The sequence below is a fragment of the Heloderma suspectum genome, chromosome 3, assembly GCF_057233095.1.
Source record: "Heloderma suspectum isolate Gila_16-S chromosome 3, 16-S_ref, whole genome shotgun sequence".
Taxonomy (NCBI): Eukaryota; Metazoa; Chordata; class Lepidosauria; order Squamata; family Helodermatidae; genus Heloderma; species Heloderma suspectum.
In genome coordinates this window covers 71,865,856-71,889,445 of record NC_139460.1, presented here as the reverse complement: position 1 = coordinate 71,889,445, position 23,590 = coordinate 71,865,856, and the positions used below count along the sequence as shown (strand labels likewise).

Genomic DNA, 23,590 nt, shown 5'->3' with positions numbered 1-23,590 from the left:
TGATAAGCTGAGCGAATGAAATGGACAAAGAGGGAGGAAGGGAAACTGCATGTGTATAATTTTTTCCGGCCTGAAAGTTTATAGTGCCAAAATGCACTATAGCAAAAGAGTTCTTTCTAAATAATGAAATCAGAAATATGCACACATTCGGTTAGGTGCTTCCAAATTAAGCTTTTATCGTGCAATCAGCCTACGTTTAGCACGGAAATGATCCAAATGATGTGGGTGTCTCCAGATGAAGGTTTTATCGCACCAGGCTTTTATCGTAATTCATGGAATTTTAGGGGAGGGGGAGGTGTCCAGAAGAGATGACAGCCACCATGGCTTAGTTTACCTGCAGGGGCTGTTGTGTTGTGCCCACGGAGCCTGGCTTGCCTTGGCTTGTCATGTTGTGTGAACCCAGGTAGCAGGGAATGAGGGTTACACAACCTTCTAATAACCTTAAAACAAGCCATGGGGTAATTGAGAGTTGTCTAACCTTCAAATAACCCTTGCCGCCTGGGTGCGCATGGTAAGACAAGCCAGGAACCTGCAGGCACCCAGCACAATGCAGCAGCCCCCGGTAGGTAAATTAAGGCGTGGTGGGTTGTCGTGTTGTATAAATCATTTCAGTGTCTTCCACTGTAAACCACATTTTCCCACCTGTCTTTTTTTAAAAAAACTGCAGAAAAGTAAGAAAGAGAGGGAATAGCTGTACAGTGCTTTCTGATTGCTAGCGCTAGGATCTTGCCATCTGGAAGCATCATCGTCTTCCACCTATAAGGGCACAATCCTATCCAGATAAGTGACCGCCTCCAAATTTGGAGGTGACCGCCTATCCAATGCAGGGCAGGAGAAGCACAGAGGAGATCGTTCCCTCCGGGCTTCTCCTGCTTGCATTTTCAGCTAGACAGCCAATTGTGACTGTCTAGCCACGCGAAGGCTGAGCGGGGGAGGAGGCTGCTCCACGACATATTGGATGTGTCGTACAGGCATTTCTACCCTCCCTGCCCTGGAATGCCCCCAGATTCGCCCCTTTTTGGGTTCTCTGTGAGTGCTGAAGATGGGGCTGTTCCACACTGCCTCCATGACAGTGCGGAAGTGGGGGAAGGTCAGTTCCTGGAAAACAAGATAGTGGCTAGATGGCCATAGGCTGTTTAGCGGCCATAGGATTGCTCCCTAAGCCTCCGGTGTTTTCCCATCAATTCTTTCACCTTTTTTCTTTCTACAAAGCATCCATTAAAAGATGGAATAGCTGCACAGTATATTTTGATTGGTCTCACATAAAACACTGATGGCTTTCTATTCCTCTTGAGTTGTTGCAAACTTTTAAATTATTATTTCCATTTTTATTTTTTAAACAAGTAATGAGAGTCAATGGGACTCACCATAACCCTTTACAGACGCAGAAGCCTTCTAAAGTGCCTATTAGCTATTGATTTAGAATATTGATGGAGAAGGGGGGAAACCCTGCAGCCTTTGTAGGCCTTGTTTTCATTGTGGTGGCCATTTTGATTTCCCCATCATGCAATATTTCCTTGGTTTTGAGGGGAATTGACTGCCACCATTAAAAAAAGAAAACGGCTGCCTCGTTTGCCTTGGATAACTGATGGGAAAATTGCCTGCTGGGAAATTTAGTGGATATATACTGAGCAAGCAAAGGTCAGAAAAGTAGACTGGGATATTTTAAAGTAAGTAAATGCTGGTATATATCTTTTATTATGTGTGTGGTTGCTTCTTCCTGCTTATATAGTTCTATGTATCGCAAGTGACTTTACTTCTCCTTTGAGTTTAGTTTCACTCTCTCCTTACCCCCACATTTTCTTAAAATGAATTCTTGTTTACGTTTTCAAAGATGTGTTACTGAATATCTACGACACAGGTTTAAAAGTATCATGCTGTAATTTGGGGAGGGGGGATCATAGGACAGTATTCAAACAAGTATTATGCTCCACCCAATTCCATTTAGCAAGAGGCACCCACTCCTTGAGCAACAGAGATTTCATGATTTCATGAATCCAGGAGCAACTGGAAACGAGTGGAAACGGCAGATCAGTGGAGCTTGTATAAGGGAGCTCCATCGATCCGTCCCAGTCCAGAAACGAGAATTTCTACTCGATTGGGGGGTTCCTCTAGGAAGGACCTGGACAACATGGGGCATCTTTGCTAGTCCCAGGCACTCCATCCTCCCCAAGTGTGGATGTATGAAAGTTAAGTTATAAGCAAGCATAATTTGTGACACTGCACAGCATCACTGATCACAGGACACATCTATTAAGGCATAAGCCTTAGCTTCCCATTTCCTAGCTTTTGGGAGTTTGAGCCAACACAAGACAGCCTTAGCTCTGGTCTTTTAAACCAGCAGGTTTTTTGATCCTTGAATATTCTGAAAGGGACGCAGAAGTTCCCCTTTAGTTAAGGTGAGTTGCAAAAAAAAAAAAGTTCCACCATTATAAACCTCAAAATTCTACTGCTTATAAAAATAATACCTGTTGAGTTAATAACTTGACACTTGGCATCCATAATCTACCTAATGAGGTCTGCAATTGTGCAAAATTTCAAACCACTCCAATACAGATTGCCACAGATACAGCAAGTTAAAAAGAGCTGAAAATGGACACATCTGTATTTTTTTACTCCAACCTGTGGCTCAGCATATCATATGTTTCTTTCAAAATCCAGCAGAAACTACTGATGTACTTTATTCAGGCTTGCTTGTTGAGGAGGCGTCCCTTTCATTGGTTTGGTGACTGAGCAGTAGTTTTAACTCTGGTCTTAAACCAGCAGGTTTTTTAATCATTGAAAAAAATAATGGGGGGGGGGTAAAGTGGTATGTGAAAAAAACTACAACAGGCCTAGGAAGAAGATTCTGTAACCACAAATCTACAATTCTTACTAAAACAACAACAACAGAGCAGCTTGTTGATAGACATTTTAACTCACCTATACATAGGCCCCATCTACATGGAGACAGTTTGTGAGGCAATTCTGTTTAAATCTGGATTTTCATTAATTTGGGTTTGCTCCTCCAGTGGCACACTTATACACCGCTATACTGGCTACATTTTTTTAAAAAACACTTTCACGGGGAAAACAGAATATGAAACCGCATTAGTTCGGGGTTGGATGAGTGGAGTCCTGTGAGTAGAACTGGAGAGCTTCGGCTATTGGGCGGTATAGAAATGAAATAAATAAATAAATAAATAAATAAACTGTACATCATAAAACGCATAGGTGCAGGGCAGCGAATGAGTGGAAGCTTGCTCCCCACCCTTCTCCTCACTCCCATGCTCACTGTAGTTCAATGGAAGACAATGAATTACTTCTGAGTAGACATGTTTAGCCAACACCTCTCCTCGTGTCCAGCCTTTTTCAGAGGGAATAAGGGTCATTTGGGGGCAAATCCCATTAAAAATCATTAAAGTTATGCAGACCTTCCTTCTTTCGTAAGAGCAGAGATTTAAAAGACACGCTTGCTCCCCGCCCCTGTCCTCACTCATGTGCTCAGTGACGTACAATGGACGACAATGAGTTACTTCTGAGTAGATATTCTCTCCTTGTGCCCATGCTTTCATGATGCAACTTTCCCTTCTGCCAATCAGTGCTGCTCCTCCCAGCCCACGCTGAAGCCAACTAAGATCACACAGATTCCCAAAGCACACTGAAGCCGCCACGACAGGAAAATCTGGCACAAAATACTTTTGCAAAAAAGAGGCTTTTTGGGTAGAAAAACCCGTGCTTGATGCGGACTGGGGATAATATCATCTGCCATGATCATCTGTGAGGCACAGTAGAACTGGAGAAAGTGCCCTATGTAGAAAGTCTCTCGAATTTACAGTTGCTTCCAATTGAACAAACACTGACACGCTTGACAGAAAGAAAAACTTCTGGATCTACAGACTCAAGACTCTTAGAATGCAATCCTATACATGTTTAGACAGAAAAATGTCCTGCAACTCCCAGCAGTCCTCAGCCAGCATGGCTTGCTAGAGCATACTGGTAGTTGTAGGACTTTTTCTGTCTAAACATGCTTGGGTTATGCCTTTAGTCTGTATGGCCTTAACCTCGGGGAGAATTCATAAGCTTTATAATACTCACATTTCCGGTTTTTTTCTTCTTAAGAATTTTCCTTTCTCAACAGTTTGGAATGCTATTTAACATCACAACTACCAATGAGGGTGGAAGCCAAAATGTTTAACACTAATTATATTTTGAAATTGTTCTGATGTTAGTCTGATTTGGGGTAGACCCCATGTAAAGCAGTCAGATTGGATTTATATATTTATACACACACACACACACACACACACACACGAAGGTGATTTCTACCAAATGGTACCAGTTTCAGGCATGTACCTTATGATGTAATTAATAGCCCCTTTTTGGAGGGGTCAGAAAGGGAATACACCCCAACAAAGTCAGTCAGATTGGACAGTCTGGAATTATATACAGAATTCCCCAGCAGATGCTGCTTGTTTCATCCATGTACTTATGCTGTAATTATTAGCCCCAGAAAGGGGTTCGGGGGGCTGCCACCCCTAAACAGTTGCTCATAAGACTGGCAGATTTAGAGATGCTACAAGTTTTGTAAGACATCGAGATAGTCAAACTTTTTGTATCTTTGCTTTGACGGGGCTCTTGGACTATATGTACATAATTCTTTGGATCCTTATAATTTATCTCTTGAGTCTTGACAAAAGCAGGCAGAAACAAGCTGATTCTGATGAATAATAGACATTGTTCTTTTGTTAGTGCCATAACTAATCATTTCTGCACTCAGAACAGTATGGAATGAAGCCACAGAGAAGTGACAACAATGCTGTGCCCGTAGTATGAAGCCTAAGACAAGAGAGCCACCCTGGTATGAACTTGAAAGGAGTGATTAGTAAGATTTGGAGCAAATTGTGATTGGTTGTGTACGTTTTCAAGGCAATGCTGTTGAAATTCCAAACTAGCAATCCCGACTAGCACTTTTTGCTAGTCTGACTGATTACTTTTGCAGCTCCACCACTGAGTCAGCTTGGAAACTATGGTGTAAAAATATCTGCTGGTTATTGCTATCCAATCCACAGTAGCTGACCAGTACCACATAAGTCTGGTTCTCTCCTCCCTCATCAGCAGTATTCATTGGTTGAATTAGTTTGATCACATATTTATCCAGCTTTAAACAGTAATGTGTGACCACCGTCCCTCCTTTGGACTGATTCATAATTGGGCTGGCTACTTTGTTCTTAAAAATTGGAAAATAGCTTAGTTATTTCCAGTTCCAAATTACAAGCCCATATTTATTCACATCACATTTCTGGTGACATTAAACCCAATTACAAGCCCATATTTGATCCCCTAGTATTCCTGATGACACTATACCACTCAGGGTGCCTGAGAAAATTACATTTCCCAGGGCCCCTGGCAGCTGAGATGTTGCCACGGAGTGTTCCAAGCACCAGGAAGGAAAAGATAAATTTTCCCTGCTTCTGCCACAGCCAGGTGAGTGGATGGGGTACAGAAGGAAAGTAGGAGTTTCTTCTATGGTGACTATTTCAAGGTGATTCCACATGATTCCATTTATTGTACAATCGCCCTCCCTCTTTCATAGAATTAATTGTATGGGGGTGCCAACATCATCTTCCATTTGTAACCCTCCTGTGCTTTCCCACCACTTTATCCATCTTTTTTCTTTCCACAGAAAATCCATTAAAGTGGAAAACATGGAATAGCTGTGCAGTGTCTTCTAACTGGTAGAGCTCGGAGCCCTCCATCTGGAAGCACCCACAGCCTGAGTAAGAAAAGAATTATGGGGTTGCAGTGCTTGCCTTAGATTGGAGATGAACATTACGAGTTGATGTGGTTCATATTTCCAACCAGGTAATTGTAAACCCCAGCAATATCAGCAGATGAACCTCACTGACGTCTTCAAGGTCCAAACTAAGCGTATATAGGGTTGCAGCCTTAGACTGTAGGGCAAAGCCAATAAAAAACCGTAAGACTGTCACTGCCTCATATATTTCCTTTATCTCCCACTTTGAGAACATGTTGAGTTGTCCCGAACATTACATAATTCAATGTTATTTTAAGAACAGTAGATATATTACATGATATTTGAGGCCTTGTTTGCATCCATCTAGGTTTCAACTCCCCTTCATGGATCACTGCCTTGTTGTGGCGAAGGGGCTTGCGTAACTCAGTGAAGACATTAAGCTATGCCGTGCAGGGCCACCCAAGACGGACAGGTCATGGCAGAGAGTTCTGATAAAATGTGGTCCACTGGAGAAAGAAATGGCAACCCACTCCAGTATTCTTGCCAAGAAAACCCCATGGAACATATCACAAGGCTAAAAGATATGACGCCGGAAGATGAGCCCCTCAGGTCGGAAGGTGTCCAATATACTACTGGGGAAGAGCAGAGGATATTTCCAAGTAGCGCCAGAAAGAGTGAAGCGGCTGGGCCAAAGCCGAAAGGACACTCAGCTGTGGATGTGTCTGGTGGTGAAAAGAAAATCCGATGCTGTAAAGAACAATATTGTTTAGGAACCTGGAATGTCAGATCAATGAATCTAGGTAAGCTGGAGGTGGTCAAACATGAGATGGCAAGATTGAACATCGACATCTTGGGAATCAGCAAACTAAAATGGACAAGCATGGGTGAATTTAATTCAGGTGACCATTATATCTACTAGTGTGGGCCAGAATCCCTTAGAAGAAATGGAGTAGCACTCATAGTCAACAAAAGGGTGGGAAAAGCAGTACTGGGGTACAATCTCAAAAACAATAGAATGATCTCAATACGAATCCAAGGCAAACCATTCAACATCACAGTACTTCAAGTCTATGCCCCAACCACTGAGGCCGAAGAAGAGGAGGTTGATCTGTTCTATGAAGACCTACAACACCTTCTAGAACTAACACCCCAAAAACATGTCCTCTTCATCATAAGGGATTGGAATGCTAAAGTAGTAAGTCAAGAAATCACCGGGATAACAGGCAAGCATGGTCTTGGTGTACAAAATGAAGCAGGACAAAGGCTAATAGAGTTTTGCCAAGAGAACACGCTGATCATAGCAAACACTCTTTTCCAACAGCACAAGAGATGACTGTACACATGGACATCACCAGATGGTCAATATCGAAATCAGATTGATTATGTCCTTTGCAGCCAAAGATGGAGAAGCTCTATACAGTCAGTAAAAACAAGACCTGGAGCTGACTGTGGCTCAGATCATGAGCTTCTTAATGCAAAATTTCGGCTTATATTGAAAAACGTAGGGAAAACCACTAAACCATTCAGGTATGACCTAAATCATATCCCTTATGAATATACAGTGGAGGTGACAAATAGATTTCAGGGATTAGACCTGATAGACAGCGTGCCAGAGGAACTATGGACGGGGGTCCGTAACATTGTTCAGGAGGCAGCAACTCAATCCATCCCAACGAAAAAGAAATGCAAGAAAGCAAAGTGGCTGTCTGATGAGGCTTTACAAGTAGCTGAGGAAAGAAGGGAAACGAAAAGCAAGGGAAAAAGGGATATTCATATATCCAACTGAATGCAGAGTTCCAGAGAATAGCAAGGAGAGACAAGAAGGCCTTCTTAAATGAACAATGCAAAAGGAAAACAATAGAATGGGAAAGACTAGAGATCTCTTCAAGAAAATCAGAGATCTCAAGGGAACGTTTTGTGCAAAGATGGGAATGATAAAGGACAAAGAAGGCAGGGACCTAACAGAAGCAGATGAGATTAAGAAGAGGTGGAAAGAATACACAGAAGAACTATACAGGAAAGATCTTAATGTCCCTGATAGCCATGATAGTGAGGTCACTGAACTTGAGCTGGACATCCTAGAGAGTGAAGTCAAGTGGGCCTTAGGAAGCATTACTAACAACAAAGCTAGCGGAGATGACAGTCTTCCAGCTGAGCTATTTAAAATCCTAAAAGGTGATGCTGTTAAAGTGCTGCACTCAATATACCAACAAATTTGGAACACTCAACAGTGGCCACAAGACTGGAAAAGGTCAGTTTACATTCCAATTCCAAAGAAGGGCAACGCCAAAGAGTGTTCAAACTACCGCACAATTGCGCTCATTTCACATGCCAGCAAGGTGATGCTCAAAATCCCACAAGCTAGGCTTCAGCAGTATGCAAACCGAGAACTACCGGAAGTACAAGCTGGGTTTTGAAGAGGCAGAGGAACTAGAGATCAAATTGCCAACTTTCGCTGGATCATGGAGAAAGCAAGAGAATTCCAGAAAAACGCCTATTTCTGCTTCATTGACTACGCTAAAGCCTTTAATTGTGTGGATCACAACAAACTGTGGCAAATTCTGAAAGAGATGGGAGGACCAGACCACCTTACCTGTCTCCTGAGAAACCTGTACGAGGGTCAAGACACAACAGTAAGAACCAGACATGGAACAACCGATTAGTTCAAAATTGGGAAAGGAGTACAACAAGGCTGCATATTGTTGCCCTACTTATTTAACTTATATGCAGAGTACATAATGAGAAACGCCAGGTTGGATGAATCACACGTTGGAATTAAGATTGCCGGGAGAATTATCAACAACCTCAGATACGCAGATGATACCAGCCTAATGGCAGAAAGTGAAGAGGATCTGAAGAGCCTCTTGTTGAGGGTGAAAGTGGAGAGTGCAACAGCTGGTCTGAAACTCAACATTAAAAAAACGAAGATCATGGCATCTGGCCCCATCACTTCCTGGCATATAGAAGGGGAAGAAATGGAAGCAGTGACAGATTTTACTTTCTTGGGCTCCAAGATCACTGCAGACGGTGACTGTAGCCATGAAATTAAAAGACACTTGCTCCTTGGGAGGAAAGCTATGGCAAACCTAGACAGCATAGTGAGAAGCAGAGACATCATCTTGCCGACAAAGGTCCGCATAATCAAAGCTATGGTTTTCCCTGTAGTAACGTATGGCTGTGAGAGCTGGACTATAATGAAGGCTGAGCGCTGAAGAATTGATGCTTTCAAACTGTGGTGCTGGAGAAGACTCTTAGGAGTTCCCTGGACTGCAAGGAGGTCAAATCAGTCAATCCTAAAGGAAATCAACCCTGAGTGCTCATTGGAAGGACAGATATTGAAGCTGAAGCTCAAATATTTTGGCCACCTAATGCGAAGAGACAACTCTCTGGAAAAGACCCTGATGCTGGGAAACACTGAAGGCAAAAGGAGAAGGGGATGGCAGAGGATGAGATGGCTAGATAGCATCACTGATGCAATGAATATGGACTTGAGCACACTCCGGGAGAGAGCACAGGACAGGAAGGCCTGGCATGCTATGGTCCATGGGGTCACAAAGAGTCAGACATGACTGAATGACTGAACAACAACAAGGTTTCAACTGGGGTATGCGCCCTATTGTCCCATTTACTAGTCCTCCCTCATTTTGCATAGGCAACTGCTTTTGAAATTGAGGGGCTTTCAAAAGTTGTTTATGATATCAAACACCTTCTTGGTAGTGGCCCTGATTGTGTAATGGTCTCCCCAGTTATGTCCACCTGGTGCCAACATTGTTATCTTTTTTGCACCAGGTTAAGATTTTCCTCTGCTCCCAGGCATTTGACAGCATATGACAGGCCGTTTTAATGTTAGTTTTTTAAATCAGGTCCTGGTAGTTTGATTCTTAAATGTTTTTAACTGTTTCAAACAGTTTTACATTGTTGTGTGTTAAAGGTTTATAGTATGTTTTAGCATTTGCAAACCATCCAGAGACATTTTATTAGACATTGGGTTGGATGCAGTAAGTCATGCTTTGGTTCCATTGAAATCAGTGGGACAAGTTACTCATGACCAATTTAAAACCCACTGATTTCAAGGGGACAAACTTTGTATGTTTAGTCAATGGGACAAACTTTGTATGGATCCAGCCTGTTGGTTTATAACTAAATAAAGCCAGGAGTATAATCCAAAATCTTTGATCATGTAGTCCACATGGAGGATTTTATCTTCTTACAGTGCAATCTTACTTACATGTAAATAAGTAAGCCTCACTGGGCTAAATCCAATGTTATACAAGTGGACTTCTGCTCACACAACAGGAATTTCCCTTCTCTTCCTTCCCCCAGCAGTCCCCCAAATCTGCTCCAGAGACTGCAGCAGATTTGGGATGCACACAGGGCACTGTAGGGGAGAGCAGAAATTTGATCTGCCAGTAGCATCTATACCACTGCCAAGACAGCATTGGATTTGTTGTTGTTGTTGTTCAGTCGTTCAGTCGTGTCCGACTCTTCGTGACCCCATGGACCATAGCACGCCAGGCCTTCCTGTCCTGTGCTCTTTCCCGGAGCATGCTCAAGTTCATATTCATTGCATCCGTGATGCTATCTAGCCATCTCATCCTCTGCCGTCCCCTTCTCCTTTTGCCTTCAGTCTTTCCCAACATCAGGGTCTTTTCCAGAGAGTTTTCTCTTCGCATTAGGTGGCCAAAATATTGGAGCTTCAGCTTCATTATCTGTCCTTCCAATGAGCACTCAGGGTTGATTTCCTTTAGGATGGACTGATTTGACCTCCTTGCAGTCCAGGGGACTCATAAGAGTCTTCTCCAGCACCACAGTTCGAAAGCATCAATTCTTCGGCGCTCAGCCTTCCTTATAGTCCAGCTCTCACAGCCATACATTACTACTGGGAAAACCATAGCTTTGATTAGACGGACCTTTGTCGGCAAGATGATGTCTCTGCTTCTTACTATGCTGTCTAGGTTGGCCATAGCTTTCCTCCCAAGGATCAAGCGTCTTTTAATTTCATGGCTACAGTCACCGTCTGCGGTGATCTTGGAGCCCAAGAAAGTAAAATCTGTCACTGCTTCCATTTCTTCCCCTTCTATATGCCAGGAAGTGATGGGGCCAGATGCCATGATCTTAGTTTTTTTAATGTTGAGTTTCAAACCAGCTTTTGCACTCTCCTCTTTCACCCTCAACAAGAGGCTCTTTAGATCCTCTTCGCTTTCTGCCATTAGGGTGGTATCGTATCACAGCATTGGATACAACCCACTAATTTCCATTGGACTTATTCCCAGGTAAGTGTGTTTAACATTGCTGTGTTAGAGACACAAGATGGATTTTTGTTTGGTTTTTCCTGTCCACATGCATGAACTCCTTGCAAGGAAGCTCATTTATATCCTGATAAAACTATAAAATAAATACATACATACTAAATAAGACCACTTATTGGAAGGCTAAGTATTCAGAACTTTCCTGAAGCAGAGGCTGGTGGTTACTAGACAAATTAGTGTTCTCCATAAGATAGAAAGTAAATGTCCATTCTGACTGAGTCATAAATCTGAGAACTGAACACAATTTATTTCATAATTCATAATTTAAGAACAGAACAGGTTGCAGGGATCAGCTATTTGGAGGGCATAATATAGATATACAAGGTCACCTGGGCTCAGTGGATGATCCTAGTAAGATACATGATGGCATCTCTTAGATTTTAGTACCTGCAGAGGTGCCACTAAGGCTAGACCACCAGGCAAAGATCCAGGAGTCACAGCTTGGAGGACCCCTAAATGCAGTCTCCCAGCAGCACTTACTCCCCCTACCGGCACTCTGCTTGCTCTTCCCTCCTCCACTGATGCTCCAACTGCTGCCCCCCAACACTATTTTCACTCTCCCCTCTCGTCATTTCCCCCCAATCAGAGGCACCTTTTCTTTCTATTGTTTTTAAATTTCCTTTTAACTTTTAAAACAGTTTGGGACTTTGGGTACACTGTAGAGGAAGCTGCCAGTCACTCCTGGCATCTTAATTTCCCCAGGTGGCCTCTAGTAGACCACATGGGCCCAGAGGCATGACAGGGAAAGAAATGCCAGCTGGAATTGCAGCTTTTCTCTGCTGTGTGCCCACACTCTTCTAAAAGTTAAACAAGAAATCTGGTAAGGTGGGGAGAGTTAGTGGGGGAGCATTAGAGGGAGATGCTAAGAGAGTGAGAGTGAGGGAGAGGGAGAGCAGGGGTAGGGTTGAGAGAGAGAGAGAGAAAGAATGCTGTGCTGCCTGCGGTGCATGGGTTGCAAGGTGGTGGGGGAGCATCAAGGGAAGTGAAACCAAGGGTGGGGGAAAAGGAGTGCCACCCAGGAATGTATGTGTGGGCCCCAGACAGCATCTTGCCCAGGGCACCCTCAACCTTGGCAGTGCCTCTGAGCACCTGTGATTCCTTGCTATTCCTGAGGCCAGTAGGAAACGCACAACAATAAACACAATGCATGACCTACTGTCTCTTTTATGTATAATATTTATAACACAAAAATCAGCGATTTTATCCCATGATTCTTTCTTTTTAATAGAGAAGCAGCGTGTTACTCAGTGTGTTTGATAGATGGCTATTGTTAAGTTTTAAGAGATCCAAAAGGTAGGCTTTGCCATGATTGACTGATTATATTTTATTTTTAGTGTACCCAATAACAAATGCTCTTTGGGTAGATTACATGATAAAATAATAAAAACAGTAGACGATAAAAACAACAGTAATAGGCAGCACACAAAGAAACAATACAATATATAAAAGCACCCATTTAAGCACACTAGAAGCAAATTTAAACTATAAAATCTAGAATCTAAATTCCCAAATGCCTGGATGAAAAGGAATGCCTTTGCCTGGCACTGAAAAGATCAGCGTGTGGTGCCCGGTGAGCCTCCATGGGTAGGAAATTCCCCACGTGGAGGAAATTCCACATGTGGGCTGCTACAACCAAAAAGGTGCTGTCTCTTGTAGCTACCCACCTACTGTAATTTCATTCAGTGGCGACAGCCAGATGTGGTCCTTCAAAGATGATCTAATGGTCTGGGCATGTACATATGAGAGCCAGTGTGGTGTAGTGGCAAGAGTGTTGGACTAGGAGCTGGGAGATCCAGGTTCTAGTCCCCACTCAGCCATGGAAGCTCACTGGGTGACTTTGGGCCAGTCACAGACTCTCAGCCCAACCCACCTCACAGGGTTATTGTTGTGAGGATAAAATGGAGAGGAGAAGGAGAATGTAAGCCGCCTTGGGTTCCTTGCAAGAGGAAAAAAGGCGGGGTATAAATGCAATCAATCAATCAATAGGTCCTAGGCTATTTAAGGATTTAAAAGGTCAACACCAACACTTTTAACTGGGCTCAGAAACTGACTGGAAGCCAGCTGATGAATCACTGGCATCACATTATCATATCGACCAATTCCAGTTAGTAGCCTAGCAGCTTTCTTTTGCTCTAACTGAAGTTTTCAAACCATTTTCATAGGTAGAATATAGTACCTAGGTAGAATACTACATAGGTTGAATATACTGCAATGCATCGCAGTAATCCAACCAGGTTACCAAAGCATGGATAAGTGTTGCTAGGTCATCTCTGTCCAGATAGGGTTGCAGCTGGTATATCAGCCTAAGCTGATAAATGGTGCTCCAAGCCACCGAGGCAACCTGTGCCTCAAGTGACAGACAGTGATGGGTCCAGGAGCACCCTCTTGATACCGAGCTCGAACCCACCTATGTTTAGAGTCAGCCTGAGTCTTTCTCCACTTACATTCCAGCAATCAACTTGATTGCTTTATTGCCTTCAGCTTTATTGCCTTCAGCTTCAAGGCATACCAAGGAGCTTGTTAGTCTCTGCCAAGGGGGAGATGGTGCTTGGGCATAATTGTGTCAAGCTCCATGTGCCATAGAGTGACCAGGGCTTCAACAGGAGCACCAGTCATACCAGGTGGAAAAAAAATCCTTCTCTGCCCTACAGAAGCCATTAGGATCCATTAGCCTAATGGAGGTTTCAGTCTAATATGCCCCCCCACCCTTGCAGATGGAGAAGCTGGTGAAAGTCTAAACCTCAACAGGTAGAGATCAAAGGGACAGGTCTTAAATTCCTGACTTTCAGATTGCCACCTTCCTGCCCAATCAAGAAAACCAAATTCAAAGTGTGACTTTAACTTTTTTTAAATATAAAGTCAGGTTATATTTAAAACATATACTTACTGTGGATTGGATCCAGACTAAGGCCACAATCCTATGAATACTTACCTGGAAATAAGCTCAGTTGAAGACAATGAGGCTTACATCTGCGCAAATATACAGAGGATTGCAGTGTAAGTTATCCGACCTTAGGTCCCATTGAAATTATGAAAAGTTAGTCATTCCTAAGGAGAGTCTAATTGATTTCAATGGTAACCAAGTTCAATAAACTTAACCTGGATCCAACCCAATGCACTACTTTGTACTTTATTATAAGCCAACATGGGTTAATTAACCCACAGTGTTCCAAGACACGTACCAGCTGTCATTTTGAATATGCAAGCCACAGCAGGGGTTTGCATGACACAACAAGCTGTGCAACCACTGCAGCTTGCATATTCAAAAAGGCGGCCGGCATGCATCTCGGAGCACCACAGGTTAATTAACCCATGGTGGCTTATTGTGACGTGCCAACCGAATTCAATATCTCACATGTAAAAAAAACCCTGTTTGAATAAACAAAATCTGACTTAATATTTTTAAAAATGGTTCTTTTAAAAAATCTTTTATTTTACCCACACTATAGCTAACTGTGAAGATGTTAGATTTACCACCCATGAAGTGGATGACTCAAATCTAAAACCATTAAGAACAGTTCATGCACTCAGTTACACATACCTGGTTTCTGACTCACCCAGAGGCAATCATTATAACATTACTACAATTGCTATTCACTGCAAAGTATACATCATGACCTCCTAATTCTTTCATCACTCCTTTCAGCTAATTACTAGATTCCATTGCAATATTTCACAGCTCCAAAAGACCAGTTCTTTTAAGGGTTGGTCCAGATGGCAGTTTCCCACGCTTATGATTTGGCACTGTACTGCAGAGCTAGGAGTCACGAAATGTAGTGGTGAAAGGCAGATACATTTTCTCATGAGACAAACCCATGATGAGATTAGAGTGCCAACTTGCTGTATATCTTTATGCCAATATACAATGAATTTGCATAATTTATCTGACTGCAGAACTTCAATTTTCAAAATAAATAATTATTTAGTTCTTTCTGTGACCCAAAGGTGTGTGGTTCGTTTTTGTGAACTGCCCAGAGAGCTTCAGTGGTTGGTTTCTATATTAGTATAGAAATGTAACAAATAAATAAATAAATGTCCTTCCAATGGGAGAAATTCCTGTTTATGAAGTGTGTCATATTTATATCCAATATCAATGCATATAGGGCAAGTGTCAGCTGGCCCTGTGGACCAGTGCCAATCCCACCCCACCCTACCCTGTGTATATGGGCTAATGAAGCTGGAAGCATCACAAATAGAATGCCTATTTCTTAAAAGGGCTTTGGAGACACTGTGTTACCATGGTTCTGGTCCTACCTGCAGGGTCAATTTCAGAAATTAATGTTGGGTGACTATTCCCTGACTCCTTGGCAATTGAACGATGGGGTTCCACAGAATACCATCTTATACCCAATGTTGTTTTAACATCTATATGAAGATGCTGGGAGTGGTCATCACAGGATTTCGAGCAAAGTGCCATCAGTATGCCAATAACACAGCTCTATCTCACTGTGACATCTGAATCAGGTGAGGCTGTGCAACTTATGGATCAGTCCTTAGACTCAGTGATGGGCTGGATGAGGCCAATAAACTGAAGCTGAATCCTGGCAAGACAGAGGCCCTGTGGGTGAGTTGTTCCTGAGTCTGGGAGATAGGTTTATTGCTTGTTCTGGATGGGGTTGCACTCCCTCAAAAGATCAGGTTCATAGTCTGAGTGTGCTCCTGGGTTCACTTCTATTGCTCTTCTGGTATGTCAGCTAGGCCTCTCCTGGACAGGGCTGACTTACTCACAGTTATACAAGTGCTAGTAACCTCAAGAATGGAATACTGCAACACACTTTATTTGGGGCTGCCCTTAAACTTGATTTGGAAGCTGCAGCTAATGCAGAATGCAGCACCTTGGCTATTGTCAGGAGCTGCCCCTTTTCAGCATGTAACTCCTTTGTGGAGTAAATTACATTGGCTGCTTATTTCCTACTGGGCCAGGTTTTTGTTTTGGTGTATAAAGTCTTAAACAACTTGGGGCCACATTATTTGAGAGGGCACCTTCTCCCTTACTATCTTCCCTGGTCACTGAGGTCATCAGATGAGGTACTCCAGATGGTTCCAAATGGATGTGCAATCTGTTTGGAGACCACTGGGAATACAGCCTTCAGTGTTTTGGGTCCCTCTGTGTGGAACTCTGCCTGTTGATGTCAGGCAGGCACCAACATTGTTTTGTTTTTGGTAGCTGCTGAAGACATTTTTATTTAAACAAGCCTTCCTAGACTGACCAGCCACAGTTTTATTGGCATAATTTGATTTTTAAATATTTTAATTCTGTATTTTGATTCTTTCTTTTTATTCTTCACTGAACAGGAATCTTATTAGATACAGAACAGTATATAAATTATATAAATTAATAAACTAATTAAATAAATGGAGAGCTCTCTGTACTAAGGCAAGGCTTTCATAAGTGTCAGACCCTCAGGAGTGCTTTTTTTCAGTAACATGGTTCACGTGTAATGGCTAACTATGTGTTGTTTAACCCATATTTAGCTGTAGCCTCACAGCAACAAATAAGCATGTTCCTCCCCACAGACTTGTCACTTCCATTTTCCTAAACGCTTTATTGTTTTTTTGTTGTTTTGTCTCAGTACAGAAACTCTGGGTTGTTTGGGGTTTAAACAACCCAGACTTAACCCAACAATAAACCATGGATTAACTCTGGGTTTTTTAATCCCTAAACGTTCAAGAGTTTCTGCGTTCAGACATAACGTTCAGATGTTTAGGATAGCAGAAACAGGTGAGTGGATGGGAACCAGCACACTTGCTCACTCCTGCGTGCTCACAAACAACCCATGGTTTGTTAACCATGGGTTGTTTGATTGTGGGAACCGGGTCATAGCTTCCAGTTTCTGCAGTTTGTACATACAGGTCTGCACTGGTTCATAGGACTGCCACTGATCAAGCTTAGCTATGTAATGTGTAGTTCTGGCTGCTTATTCTCACCATTGTGGTATCTAAGCAACTCCCACAGAACTTTCCACCCAGCTTTGGTCAGCAATGACATGGACAGACAGCATTTCGCATTCCATCTTTGTGTTAGATCTCATTCTTCCATCAGTTGCTAGTAACGCTTTCGAGTGCCTCATAGATATAAATATCTACCAGCATACAGCAATTCTATATGAGAAGTGACCATCCTTTCAATATTCAGGCTCATATACACAGAAGAGAGAATGTCAGCAGCTACAATTTGCCATATCACAGTGCCACAGAAGTCTGAAAAGTGGCACCACCTGCAACAAACAAACCCCTCATCCACACACCCGTCAAAGTTACAGAAGCCTAATTGCACAATCCTATGCATGTCAACTCAGAAGTAAATCCCACTGTGTTCAGCTGCTTTTACTTCCTAGCAGATGTGTTTAGGATTGCAGCCCCACGTTTGCAAGACTGGTCATCCGTGCTCTAGATAAAGACAACTTGTCTGTCTTCCCTAGACCTACAGAACAAGTCAACAATCTACCTCCTGACAGCTGTAGATGATACCAGTTCTGGCCTCCACTGACAAGGGCAATGTATATTCTGCTATGCCCCTGACAATCCACAAGTACAGCATTTGCTATCTAACATACAGTTCAATATCTTGGGAATATGAGTTTTCAGAAAACGCATTTCTAGCACTAACATTTGTTTTTAAAAGATTTAAAATGTCTACAATCCCCATCCCTTTATTTACCCAGCACACCTCTATTTTTCAAAAATTCCAGTAATTTGCAATCTAGCTAATAGAAACATAATTTATGATAACAAACAATTGCTTTGCATAATTTATTCCAAATGCAAATTGCTTCTGTTTTTAAGGGATAGTTCAACTGAATAGTTCAGTTCTTTCTGTGACCCTGAACTTCACATATCCAGATTCTTGGACTCAATAAGTCCTTGTCTTTGAAGAGTATGAAATTTGCATCTAATATTAAAGCATAAGTAACAAATGTATATAGTTGTCTGCTAAAATTTCAGCTTTCTTGCTTTGGTACTTGATTTATCTTGTTTGCTTGTGTATACAAAATTTTGAAATTCTGAAAATTAAAGTATTTGGAAGTAGATGTGTATGTAAAAATACTAGGTGCTTACTACATATTTAAAATATGTCTTAAATATAATCTTTCAAATTTCCCTCATAGGGTGTGACAGCTACTGGATATCATGAAAGCAGTTTCCTCAGACTACTTGTTCATAACCCACTATGATAGTTCATCTCTTATTGCAAAACTGTTCTTTTCCAGCTGACAAATTTGGGCACACACTCCTTCTACACATGATAAAACCACGACAGAGAGAATGACAGATAATTCATGGGATCTTACTTAAATCCACAAGCCTGCCCCACTAAGTTCTCACAAATTATGCCAATCATGCCCTATAAAAAGAGTAGAGGGCAGTAACAAAAGTGCAGGGGCTGGGCCCCCTCTAATTCATGCCAGGACTGGCTGGCAATAGAAGGGAAGCATATTCGGTACCGTATTTTGAAAGGTGGTGGAACCAAGAGGCTGTTTGAGGCAAGGGAGCCAAGTAAAACATGTGTCAGAGTGCTGTATAACAGAGGTGGGCAGAAGGTAGATCTAGATCTGCTGATAGATCTCTAGATGATTTGCAGTAGATCAGCAATCAAGTCTATGCCCCAACCACTGAGGCCAAAGAAGCTGAAGTTGATCGGTTCTATGAAGACCTACAACACCTTCTAGAACTAACACCAAAAAAAGATGTCCTTTCATTATAGGGGAATGGAATGCTAAAGCAGGAAGTCAAGAAATATACAGTCAGTAAAAACAAGACCTGGAGCTGACCGTGGCTCAGATCATGAGCTTGTTGTTGCAAAATTTCAGCTTAAATTGAAGAACGTAGGGAAAACCACTAAACCATTCAGGTATGACCTCAATCATATCCCTTATGAATATACAGTGGAGATGAGGAATAGATTTAAGAGATTAGACCTGATAGACAGAGTGCCTGAGGAACTATGGATGGAGGTCCATAATATTGTTCAGGAGACAGCAACTCAATCCATCCCAAAGAAAAAGAAATGCAAGAAAGCCAAGTGGCTGTCTGAGGAGGCTTTACAAGTAGCTGAGGAAAGAAGGGAAGCGAAAAGCAAGGGAGAAAGGGGAAGATATACCCAACTGAATGCAGAGTTCCAGAGAATAGCAAGGAGAGACAAGAAGGCCTTCTTAAATGAACAATGCAAAGAAATCGAGGAAAACAACAGAATGGGAAAGACTAGAGATCTCTTCAAGAAAATCGGAGATCTCAAGGGAACATTTTGTGCAAAGACGGGCATGATAAAGGACAAAGAAGGCAGGGACCTAACAGAAGCAGATGAGATTAAGAAGAGGTGGAAAGAATACACAGAAGAACTATACAGGAAAGATCTGAATGTCCCTGATAGCCATGATAGTGTGGTCACTGAACTTGAGCTGGACATCCTTGAAAGTGAAGTCAAGTGGGCCTTAGCAAGCATTACTAACAACAAAGCTAGTGGAGATGACAGTATTCCAGCCGAGCTATTTAAAATCCTAAAAGATGATGCTGTTAAAGTGCTGCACTCAATATGCCAACAAATCTGGAACACTCAGCAGTGGCCACAAGACTGGAAAAGGTCAGTTTACATTCCAATTCCAAAGAAGGGCAATGCCAAAGAGTGTTCAAGCTACCGTACAATTGCACTCATTTCACATGCTAGCAAGGTTATGCTCAAAATCCTATAAGCTATGCTTCAGCGGTATGTGAACCAAGAACTACTGGAAGTACAAGCTGGGTTTCGAAGAGGCAGAGGAACTAGAGATCAAATTGCCAACATTCACTGGATCATGGAGAAAGCAAGACAATTCCAGAAAAACGTCTATTTCTGCTTCATTGACTAGTTTTGACCTATTAAGCCTTACACAGCTTGGGATTGCAATACCTGTTGGAGCGCCTCTCCTGACATGAACCTACCTGTACACTATGCTCATTATCTGAGGCCCTCCTCTGAGGAAAGGTTGGAGGACTGCAACAAGGGAGAAGGCCTTCTCTCAGTGGTGTCCCCTGCCCAGTTGTGGAATGTTCTCCCCACGGAGGTCTGCCTGACACCAATTGTAATCTTTTTGGCACCTGGTTAAAACTGTTCTCTAGTCCCAGGTACTTGACGGCATAAGATGGTTTTTTTTAATGTCAGGCCCAGCATCTTATTAGAACTGTTTTTTAAATGGTTTTAAATTGCTTTTAGATTTAGTATATTAAAGTTTTTATATTATGTTTTATTTATTTATTCATTGCATTTATATCCCGCCTTTTTTCCTCTTGCAAGGAATCCAAGGTGGCTTACATTCTCCTCCTCCTCCTCTTCTCCGTTTTATCCTCACAACGACAACTGTGTGAGGTAGGTTGGGCTGAGAGTCTGTGACTGGCCCAAAGTCACCCAGTGAACTTCCATGGCCAAGCAGGGACTAGAACCTGGATCTCCCAGCTCCCAGTCCAACACTCTAGCCACTACACCACGCTGGCTCTTGTTATGTTGTATTTTGGGGTTGTAATTTTTGTGAACCACCCAGACAACTTTGGCTACTGGGCGATATAGAAACGACATAAATGAAATGATTGGAACTTATTTATGTGTTTAGTTGCAGAGATTTGGGAGATAGAAGACCAGTCCAGTAAACATATTGAAGTCAGATCACTAGGTAATCCTTACAGCTTTCCTTACTTATCAGTCAAAGAGGGTACCTTTCTACTGCCACCACATCTGATACACCATCCTCTCTGAAGATACATCTGGATGTGCTAAACATGATACTTCTTTATCAATGCATTGCTTTGTTGTTGCCTCAGAAAAAAAGACATAGGACATTTGATAACCACTGCACCCTTGGAACTATTAGTAGACTATAGAAAATAGAGGTGCATAGTATTTTTCTCCTTGGCATCATTCTAGAAACCTTGGGGGAAGCATCCTTGAAAATATGGGTTAACTGGTAAGAGAACACATTGCCATAGTTGTATTTCACAAAGCATCTGGTTTGAATCTCATGTTACCATTTTTCTTTTAGTATTATAATAAAAGCATTTGTTTTATTGTAGTTTCAGCATGTAAAAATGAAAACATTTGTCCATTTGGGCTTGAAAGCATATAATATGGTCCCAGGTTCTCTGAGCTGGAACTTGAGCCAGTAAATTAGCAGGAAGGTGACAACCTCTAGCTATTTGAACATTTGTGTTTATCGCTCTGGTGTGAAGAAAATGAATCTGAACTGTTCAGGACCATGAGGATGGTTTAATAGTCTTGGTAGCTCTGGAGTCTTTTGGTGGTGTGTTAGCCACATTAAGATGTTTAGTACATGTTATGCACTTTGGTTGTTTCTGTTTTACAAAACAACTTGAATCTTGCAGTCAGATCCAGACAATACACAAATGACTCCAGGTTACAATCAGTGAACTGAAGTCCAAGCAGCAGGTCAATTCACATGAGTAAAGATAAGTTTGCAGTTGGGCCTAAGGAGACTTTGGATTGGGATGCCACTGAATATTTATTGATGATGTTTCAATAATTTAACTTCCCATGAAGTTGACTATATTAAGTTTACTAGCTTCATAAATAACTATAAAGTATTTTATAATCAGTACACAATGATACTATGGTGTACAAAATGTTCCTTAAAATGACATTTTACAGGTCCTAATTTTTCATTATCATGTCTCTGGGGGCCAAGGTATATGCTATACCAAAAGACATGTAATGGTAGCCTTACAACTTCTTTCTTTTTTGAAAAATTTCTTTGAGTTATGGTGATGGGGAGTGGGAAAGCTTTTATTCACTGTAGGTTTTAATGATGTGCTTCCAAGGACACCACATGGTTGAAACTCTACTGGGGGTGGGGGGACCACATCAGAAAAGGGTAATTCAGAGTGAGGAACTGGTAGGTAGGGAAAGGGTGTATGTCCCTCTCTCCCTCCACTTTTCCACTCCTAATCACTCCCCAATGTGGCCTTTTAGAGGAAGGAAAGAACCATCAAGCTTCATTTATTTGTAAGATATAGTTTGGCTCTGATACCCATGATGTTACAGTAAATGAGAAGAACTCCTCCTCAACCCACAATGGTTCTAGTAGTTTGCCTTCCCCATCACCTTAGTCTGATGTAGCCTAAAGCTGTATTTCGGAATTACCTTTCTAATGTATAGAATTATTCATAGTATAATCAATGCAAAGTTTTCATTGTAAAGAAGAATGTAGTCTTTCACAGCTCTTCAATGGATGCTGTTTTCTAGATCAGAAGTGGCCAGAACATAGATCTCCAAATATTTTGCACTTCAGCTCCCAGCATTCCTGACCACTGGCCATACTGGCAGGGGCTTCTGGGAGCTGAAGTCCAAAACATCTGGAGATCTACCTTCTGGCCACTCCTGATCTTGACTATGAAACAGGATCTACATGTAAACGCTTCTTTGTTTTTTGATATTTGGACTGGATATATACTGTTAGACATATATTTTAATTCTTTTAAGTTCAAATAATGCACAACAGCTGCACAGCACAGAGATTTTCTTATGTTCTTAGCCTATAGAAATTCATGTAACTATCCAATATATGATTAAGACCATCTTTAAGAGTATCCGATTTACAGTGTTTCCTGCCTTTCAACTGAATGATCCTCAAGGCTCCTTAGAACAGAGCATAATAATAATAATGCATGCACACATGTACACCCCACCACCAGGTCTCATATAATGCAACATGCTAGATCATGGCTATGTTGCAATGGCTGAAACAAATAACCAGGACATACAAACGTTTGTTCAGAAATAATATACAATACACTCGCGAAGACCCATAGACCCACCAGGTATGCTCTCTCCCAGGAGGACAGATTAGAGACGTGACTGAAGGGTTGCCTGCACTCAAAAAGTCCACTGTCAGGTATCCCTTTCTTCTCATCCATGTGGGAACAAATGGAGTTACGAAGAAATCACGTCAGACTTTGAAGCTTTGGGAAGGAAACTCAAGAACTTTGGGGCCCAGATAGTTTTCTCATCCATCTTTCCAGTAGTTAGAAAAGGGACAGAAAGGGAAAGAGGAATACTCTGGGTGAATGACTGGCTACAAAGGTGGTGCCATCATGACAGATTTGGATTCTTGGACCACGGGCTATACTTCCTGAAGATGGACAGTTGGCAATGTATGGGTTACACCTCACAAAGGCTGGGAAGAATGTGTTTGGCCACAGCATGAAGAACTTCATCAGAAGGACTTTAAACTGAATCCTACGGTGGAGGGAGACGTAAAGCTGGGGGTAACAATGGATGAAGGCTCATGCACCACAACGAAGAGAACAGCTCTAATAGCGTCCAATAATAGTCTTCAGAAACATGTAGGAAGAAAGCCAGACTATAAAGCACATGGTCTTCAATGTCTATACACTAATGCCCAGAGTATGGGAAACAAGCAGAACGAACTTGAACTCTTAATACAGGATGGAAATTATGACTTGATAGGTGTAACTGAAACTTGGTGGGATGACTCCCATGACTGGAATACAGCAATTGAAGGATATAACTTGTTCAAAAAGAACAGAAGGAACAGAAAGG

The 23,590-nt window shown here is 42.0% G+C and overlaps 1 protein-coding gene across 2 annotated transcripts in view; it reads right to left on the bottom strand.

Annotated features, from left to right (window-relative positions):
- Positions 1-23,590, bottom strand: part of ROBO1 (roundabout guidance receptor 1) — a 602,488-nt gene that overhangs the window by 471,841 nt on the left and 107,057 nt on the right. The gene's annotated exons all lie outside the window — the stretch shown is intronic.